Source organism: Polypterus senegalus, chromosome 4, assembly GCF_016835505.1.
Source record: "Polypterus senegalus isolate Bchr_013 chromosome 4, ASM1683550v1, whole genome shotgun sequence".
NCBI lineage: Eukaryota > Metazoa > Chordata > Cladistia > Polypteriformes > Polypteridae > Polypterus > Polypterus senegalus.
The window spans coordinates 122,565,330-122,574,503 of record NC_053157.1 but is presented as its reverse complement, the minus strand read 5'-3'; positions in this window follow the sequence as shown (position 1 = coordinate 122,574,503).

The following is a 9,174-nucleotide window of genomic DNA, read 5'->3' as shown; positions in this document are numbered from 1 at the left end:
AGGGCAGATTAATTACTGAAGACAAGGACAATTGAGATTGGTGCACAGAATATAATGACAATGACAGGTAACAAGGTGGAAGTGGAAATGGGAATGAAAAAAATATAAACTTGAATTCTGGGCCTGCTCAAAACTAGAATGATTGAGGTAAAGAAATGTATCATGGGAAAAGGATATGTGTGAAAGTTAGATGATGTGTAATAATAAGAAAAGCAAAGGAGAGAGAAGAAGTCATTTAACGAAAGAGCTGGATGGAAAGGTCATCAGGTGGGAAGCTGTTAGCTTCCAAATAATACGACTGGACAATGAGCTGGATGCGAAGGTCCAAAAGAAAATTCAGACACCAGGGAGAAGAATGTGTTCTTTAGCATGCCCTAAACATTGTGAAAAGTAAAATAAAGAAAGGTAGAGAGATGATAGTGATGATAGCAGAGGCATCTCTGTATTTAAGGTAAGAGGAATACTGCCCCCTATCTTCCAGCGCATGGTGCTATCTTGCAAAACTAAATAAGCGGTAAACAATCCTCACTACTTTAATCTATTGTGAAAATGATTTAAGTTGTCATATTCAAATTTTCCATAAATATTCAATGCAATTCCTTTAAAAGCACATCTTTTTTGAGTATGTAAAGTTTTCTTTGTGCCTGAAGCTGCTAGCCTGATTTTGGGCTGCTCAAATGGACACTTTCACCCTGTAATGTTCTCGGCATACATTTTTCTCAAGTCATGTTCATGTGTAGCCAGAGACTTTTCAGTTCCGACGGGTCTTTAATGACACATTGGTTGAGCAATTTAAAGGGTGTGAGAACCTGTATATCTTATTTCGGAGTAGTCATCATCATTAGATAGATAGATAGATAGATAGATAGATAGATAGATAGATAGATAGATAGATAGATAGATAGATAGATAGATAGATAGTGTGTCAGACGGCCAGGGACCTTGCCCCACCGGGATGCCTGGATCAGAGAAGACCGGGAAAGGGGCAATATCTTCCCTAGGCGCAAGAGAGCAGCCCCACCTGATTTCCATTCAAAGACCACGGATACGAAGCTGGAAAGCTCAACCCTGTGGGGGCCATGGTCAAACCCAGGGGGCACCTGGATGGTTCCTGATCCCTGGAGCATAGCACTTCCGCCACTCCAGGAAGTGCTACCGTTCCAGGAACTGTATACGCCGGGAGTGCTTCCTAGTGTGGCAGAAGTGCTGCCGGAAGACCATCACCAAGAACCTGGAGCTCATCCAGGGCGTGATAAAAGGGGCTGCCTCACTCACTTTGAAGAGCCAGTCAAGACGGAGCTTGCAAGAGAGGAGTAGAGGCGGCCAAAGAGAGACAAAGGACTGAGGAGTCGTGCATGAGTCTCTGGAACCACTGTTGTAAATAGTGTTGAAAATAAACCGTGTGTTGTGGACATTGGTGTCGTGTCTATCTGTGGCTGGGCAATCTGTTACAATAGATAGACAGATAGACTTTATTTGATAAATTAGGTCAATTACATATCCAAAATACCATTTACTGTAGTGCTTTATATATTGAACACAAGTTAGAATTTTTTGATGTTCAGATATGTTTTGATACTGTTCTTTGGTGGTTGTACTGTGTCACACACATGAACTTAGGAGACAGTCGGTAAGCTCAAAGGTGAGTGAAAAATTGCAAAATAAAGGTTTGATACGCGGTAACGATGCCTCTCTCTCTTTCTTCCCATCAGAAAAAAAGAAGAGAAATAAAATTACACGGACAGACTCTAAAGATGGCCACCTAAAACGTCACCTCTGTTCAACCCAGATGACGTATCTTCCAGCTCCTCCTGATCACATCGTTCACAATGCCACATCACTTCCAGTCCATCCTTGATGATGTCGCTTCCATCTCACAGCTTCAACTTCATCTATTGCAAACTCACTTCCCGTTTCCATTTTGTTTTGTTACTGTATAAAAACACCTTTTTTTCATAATACGATGGTCAATTACTTACAGTTTTTGATCCACTAAAACAGTGTTTATCATCAGTGGTACTGGTAGTCTAATACATTGTAACACAGTGTTTCTCACCTCACTCCCTCAGATAAGATTTACTGTAGGCTGTCTCGTTCTACAGCTACTCTCCAACTCCACTGTTGCAATCTTCCACAGCTTCTTCCATGTGGCTCCATTTTCTGACATGTCCCCTGCCTGTACATTCACGCTGCCTGCTCCTCCTCACACCACTCACACTCAGAGGCTACCTTATCTGCACTTTTCCTCATTCCATGAGTTGATCATTTCAAATAAATGATAAATTTCCGTCTTGTCTGCTCTCTTTCTTTATTTATTTAAAATTTAATTTAATATTCCTTGGTGAGCAGCATGTCACAGCTGAGTTAGTCTGCTTTTATCCTTTCTACGTCAAGCTGCATGCAGTGAAAGGTTCATTACCATTGGATAGCAGAGCATTCTAATAATGCTTAGTTATCTATGATTGGTCATTTGTACTACACAGTTGTGTCACAGTTGTGTGTAAACGTCAGCAAATATAATGCCTAAGTAACAGTTCATCTTTATGCACTGTTACGCATCATTACTCACAAATCTTGAGTCAAGCTCTGAGCAAAGTGTTGACTTTACTGAGAACTACATGTTTAATGAAGGACTTGATTTGTAAATACTGCTTATTATGTTTGACTTTGAAGCATGCAATTCAAGCACCATGGGTTCAATTATTATACCCAGAGACTGTCTGCTGCATGTTCTTCTTATGTTAGTTTTCTCAGCAGTACTCTTTCAATTTAAACTTAGAGTATAGGCAAGGTTTCTTAACATATGGATGAGTAATAGTTATGCTGTACTTGTGCCACTTGAACTTTCACTGGAGGACACCCCCACTACCTCCCTAAACCTGATTGAATGTCACTTTATCATGCCGCACGTGTCGCTGTGTCATGAGTATGTGAGAATAGCAAATGTTTTGTTCATGGCATAATCCCACTAAGCCCACCCTCCACCGAAGGGATAGACAGCACACTGAGCTGTATTTTTTTTATCGTTTCTACTGTAATTATCCTTGCTCCCCAACTGATGCCACCACTCTCAGGGAGAAATGAGCATGGAAAAAAGGTAAATAAAATTGATCAGCAGCCCGGGGGTTAGAGAAATTGAAGGAAATATAATTAGAAATGGGTTAAATAGTTAAATAGGGTTAAACAAGGCTGTGTCAATCCCTTTGGTGGCACCACAGTAAAAACATGGGAGGCAGATTATACTATGAACATATCCCATATGCTCTCAAGCCGGTGATGGCCTCCTGTGTCTCAAAAGTGGCCGAGAAACAGTGCTTTAGGTGTATGTGTCTGTATAACTAGCTCTGTGCCAAGGGCTACAGGTAAAGACATTGTCACCCTTTATAACCCAGCTGGTATGAAAAGGTATGTATATACTTAGTTTATTCCAATTATGAAATACAAGAAAAAAGTATCAACAAGAAAAATAAACACATAAACCTTTGTGGAGCTACTGTAAAAGCAGGCACAAAAACTTCAGTCTCTAGTGGTAAACAAAATTTTTTCAGGGAATGGCATGAAAAATAGTTTTGAAAGTAAAGCTCTGAATGAGTATATACTTTTATGTACTGTGACAGATTGGGCTGCTATCGCTCCCTCGAACCCTTGTCCAAGATGCCAGACACCAGATAAAAGTCCAAAAGTAGACTATATTTATTCTGCACAGTGCACAAAGCACCCTCTCCTTGACAATACTCATCCAATAACTCACAATAATCACAATAAACAATAATCCTCCACTCCCAGAGGCGTTGCCACCCTTCCACCCAGCTCAGCTCTCTGTCTGGGAGCTCCCATAATCCTTTTATAATCCCTGACCCTGAAGTGTCCCAATCCCCAGTCCATGTTATTTCCTATCACTTCCGGGTCAGATCAAAAGTCCTTTTCTTCACCCCGGAAGCACGTCATTCCCCTTGTCCATGTGACTTGGACGTAATTCGTAAGGCAAATAAACATCGTTCCTCTCTGCAGCGTCTCCTAGTGGCCCCCAAGGTATCCAGCAGGGCTGTGCATAAAGGCTCCAATGTCCATGATGCCCTCCTGGTCTTCGGGGCACCTCCATACTGCAGGGAGAGCGCCACCTGGCGGCGTGGGGGTATTGGCCGGGATGAACGGCCATACATCACAGTACATAGAGTTTATTTTTTGCTTCAGGGTCATATATAATGTTTGTTGGTATATTTATCAAAAAAATGTAAAACTGTTTACTGCAATTTTTGTTTTTAAAGGTTGTTTTGCTGAGAGACCAAATATAAATACTTTCAGTAAAACTTTACATTAAGTGTCCATAATTACACTGTAACTACTATGTAATTACCTGTATAAGTGCAGTGTAACTACGAGTTATTACTCCGTACTTACCGTGTAATACAAAGTAACATGATAGTTAATTACTCAGTTGTCATTGTTATACCACAGTTCATATAATTACAATGTAACAATTTATCACTGATCCAAAAAAAGTGTACTTACATAGTTACATTGTATCTGTACTTTCAAAATGTAATAAAAATATTAGGGTATGTAACTACAGTTATGTAACAGATATTCCATGGTCTGGGCAATTGTAATGGAGAATTGCAGTGATAACTGCATAGGTTTTCGATGATATTTCAAGATCTGTTTTAAATGCTGAAAACACCTATGCAAAATGGTTAACAAGCCATTCCAAGCATCAACGGCCACAGGGCAGGAAACACTCCAATGGAATGAATCTATTTAAAAAGACCCGATAAATTCTTTCCAAATTTCAACACTACCTTGCATTCTCAGTTAGCATTATAACTGCTCATTTACTTTACAATTATTCATAACCATCTTAAAACACATAAGCAGACAATATATATACCCTACATTTTGAATTGTTCTTTAACTGACATTTTGCCTTTATGTAGCTGGCCCAGAAATCAAGATCACTGTAGTGATATTAAGTTTGCAGTGCCTGCAGTTATTTAATCAATCTGTACGTTTTGTAGTATCGCTTATACTGTGTATTATAATGCTGCTGATTTACCGTAGGTGTTAGTAGGATTTTCATAAACCTTCATATTTTTTTGTGATGCACCCCCTGCCAAATGTGTCCCGAAAAACAACTGCATGAGAGTTCTGCTTTTTTGTCATTGAGTAAACTGTGTCACTATTCTACTTTTATATTCATTGATTAAAGAAAGACACATGTGGGTGGGTCTCATTTTCTGTTCTTCATTCATTTTTAATTTATGTCGAAAGTTTTTCATATTTGTATCACAGCAAGACTAGAAAGAAGTGGGGTTTCCCCTTTAGCTTCAATGAACCCTGGAAGTCTTTTTTACCAGGTAATACATTAAATTGTCCCACTAGATTATATTTAATGCAAGTAGATAGCATTTTGTAAATATTTTACCTATGTTTTTTTGTATGTACTACTATAATTAATCATAAAAGTCTGCTTATTTTTTTAAAATGGAGTAAAATCTTTATTCTTGTTAATGTCAGTAAATGCAAAGTGGTTGGTACATTACACAATTTGAACTCATATGTCCAGTGAGGGTTGTTTCCTGGCACCATGTGATGCCCAACTAAATAATTCATAGCCTTGGAGTTTTTATCTCATCTCCCCTCAACCAGAGGCAGAGCGACATTTTCATGGTTCCATTTCCTGTTCTTGTGTGTGCTCACCATTAGCACACTTTGCCCTGCAGATCCTCCATTCCCCCCGAGCTGTCTCTCCTCTCTTCAGGATGCTTGGGCCTTCATAGTACCTCAAGCACTGTCTATCACTACATTGTTAGCAAAGCCTTCCCTCTTATGGAAACGTGCATAGACACTATGATGGGCTGGCTGCCTGTTCAGGGCTGTTGCCTGCCTTGCACCCAATGCTGCTGTGATAATCTAAACATGTAGGACCTAAGCTGTATTATCAGGCTTTATTTTTTATTGTATTCATTTATTTGCATTTCTTTAGAAAACAAAACTAAATTATACAATCAGATTATCACTTAAGCTGTGATGAGTCTTTATAGCTCTCTATTAAAACTGCCAGTTTAACAGGCAGCTTACAATGATGGTGACAATCAAGTTATACTCTTACCAATGCAGCTGCATAAACATAAATATTTTATTTTGGTTACTGAAATAAACTGATAAGTATAATACAATAAAAAAAATAATCAATGAAATAGAAGTATGTTGATTCTCTTAAATATTTACCCATGATTCCTGTTTACTGATCCCTTGCCAATGTTTGCAAATAATGCAAAATAACTCCCCAATCAATGCATGACCTCATTCAGTTTTTTCTATGGAAAGACAACTATGTATAACTTTTTTAGCATGCCAGGTGTGAATGCCATAGATGCTGGTGAAAAACAAAGGAGAACAGCGCACATTTTAATGTAAATTTCAATTTAAACCCATTTGGAAGATGCTTGAATGAAAAGTTTGAATAAAATCAGCCTTCAGCAAAGCATTGAAATGCTGTCGTCCTGTTGCCATGTCGATTGTTTAATATTATTTTGCCACCACTTCTATGCTACTCAATTTCAAGGATTATTATTATCATTATTATTATTGCTGTTGCTCTTATTATTGCTGGATTATTATATATATTGTAACCTATGGTTTTTGCTCTCATTTCCTAAATCTTTCCAAACATAAAACAATTGCATCTGAAGAAAATAAAGAGACAAGAACAATGTGTGTAAAGAATGCCTCTGAAAAGGTGAGTGTGGTGCTGTTGTAGGCAGTCACAATAAACAAGCTGCTCCTGTGACCACTGCTATACTCTGACCCTTCTGCACTCCTTGGCTCAGAAATCACAAATTTTACACATTACTGCCCCTTGATGTAGTGATTTACATTCTTTTTCACTTACTTTTCAGCCTTTTTCACTTTCCTGTTTTGAAGAAATCTGTAATCTATATCTTGCACTGCCTTCTTCTTTGCTTTGCTTAGGTGGTTAAGTTAGAATTGTCATGATTTGACTTTTGCTTTTCATTTTTCAAAACAGTTCCTTGGTCTCTAAAAATTTTTGAATCATTGACTTGAGGTTTTTGGAGGATAAATAATCCAGTGGTTAAGTTTATTTTTTGCTTAACATTCTTTTTAACAATGTTAAATAAGAACTGAATTCTTCCACAGCACCATCTTGTTTTTCTTATAGCTGTTGACATTTTCAGACCTTTCTGTTTAGAGTTGGTACGCCATTGCTAAGTACGGTAAACCAGAAGCATGAAGAACATGACATAACTAGATGAGGATATGAAGGTCAACATTGTACACTTCCTGGTAGTCCAAGTTTGTGGATACAACTCATAACTCCAGTGTGATTTTCTTTGAGATTAACATATTGCTTTCTTGTTACAAACGTTTCTGGATTTTGAATTTTAATTAATGTTTTGGGCCTATGATTTTGGTTTCCCATTCTGAGCTTATGTCATTGATTCTTGATATTATGGTTTTGACCTTGGCCGGTTTGTTTTACCAACTCCCATCTACTGATTCCTTCCTCATTTATTTATTGCAGTCAGTACAAGGGTGGTGGGAGATGGCCTGAGACTTAGAATTACGTGACTAGAGCGCAGAGGATCCAGCAGGGGCTCCTCACATTGTGTCTTTTTCTGTTTATCTGTCATTTGCTCGTTCATAGTTTGAAGACCGACACCACGGTCCACAGAGAGTAACCCATTAGTAGTTGTCCTGATGGTCAGTCTCTACTTGACTATAAGCAGAACTACTTTTCCAAGTTGCATTACCCAATGACAAACTAGATAAATTCATGGAACTAATTTGACAGAATGTTCAGTTTAGATATGGCAAAGTAAGTAGTGCAATTATGGACACCTAACAATCCTTGGAATCAAAAATGATAAATGTCTTAAATGCTTAGTAAACTTAAGTTGGTAGCTTAGTTCTTGGTATAGTTAATTATAAAAGTTAGTGGAGTGTTTGAACTTATAGTTGATTTAGGATGCCCAACTTTGACTTCATTGGCTTAGCTTCTTCTGAGGGACATTATGTCGCTTGGCTGCTGTAGTGCTGGGTATCAGTAGCATACGTGCATCACATGCACTCTGGTGGGTGTCAACAGGCCTGAATGAATCAGGAGGATGCTGGAGAGGCCCAAGCACAGGAAAACCCCACAGGAGTGAGGTAATAGGAACTTTGTGTTCTCACCTGCTAGGCTGTAGTCTGAATCATTAAATAAAAAGCCACCCAACTGCTGGCTCAATCCCTGTCTCAGACTCACCCTGTGACTCCAAAATGTTAGTTAAGTTAGTTTGTCAGTGCTGCTATAAAACATTAAAAATAGCTCTACTAAATCTCTGCCCAGGGGATCATTTCTCACTCAAAATGGTGCTATAAATAATAATTTTTTGTTTGTAATCTCAACCCCCAGAACTGGCTTTAATCATTTTCAGAAAGCCAGAGCCTATCCAGGTTCTGTAAATAATATTTGAACAAGATAATGACAAGGAGGGTAGGATAGCACCCTACTGCTGCTGTTATTTGTCACAATATTTTAACATCTGTCTTCTTCAAAGTCATCAAGCCATTCTATTTTCTGAACGAAGCCACCTGGATGGAGCTGCACAGACAAACCTGAGCCTCACATAAGAAACTCGGCCATGTTTTTGTTGTGCCAGAGACTTCTGTTTGGTGGTGTTGATGTTATACCTTTACAGCACTCAACGTCAAGCTAAGAGAAATGTCAGCTGCCACCTTTTTAGGTGTGTGGGTATTTTTGGGCTCAGCATTAGGCTGAGAAGCAAAAAAACTTGTTTGTCAAGTACTGTGTGCCCCCGCAAAATACATATTAGAGGAACAGTAAAAGGGATAACATTCATGAAAAGATATTTTTGTTTTATTTTCTGATGAACATTCTACGCTTTCCTAAAATAAAAACATGTTCAGAAAAAGTGTGTGGTTGGATCAAAGTAAAAGCAGTCTACTGCAGGTTTTGAGCATTTCCTTCTGGTTAGGAAATATCTCAAACTCTGCATGTGACAGTGTCTTTTTATAGGCGAGGGGTGTCACTATCCAGACCAGACTGGTTTAGCAAGTTTTTCTCCATGTGCTTCTTGAGTGGAATAATCATTTTTACCTAATGGGTCAGTGTGGTTTGCCTAGTAGAAACTGATTTGATCATTCAATCGC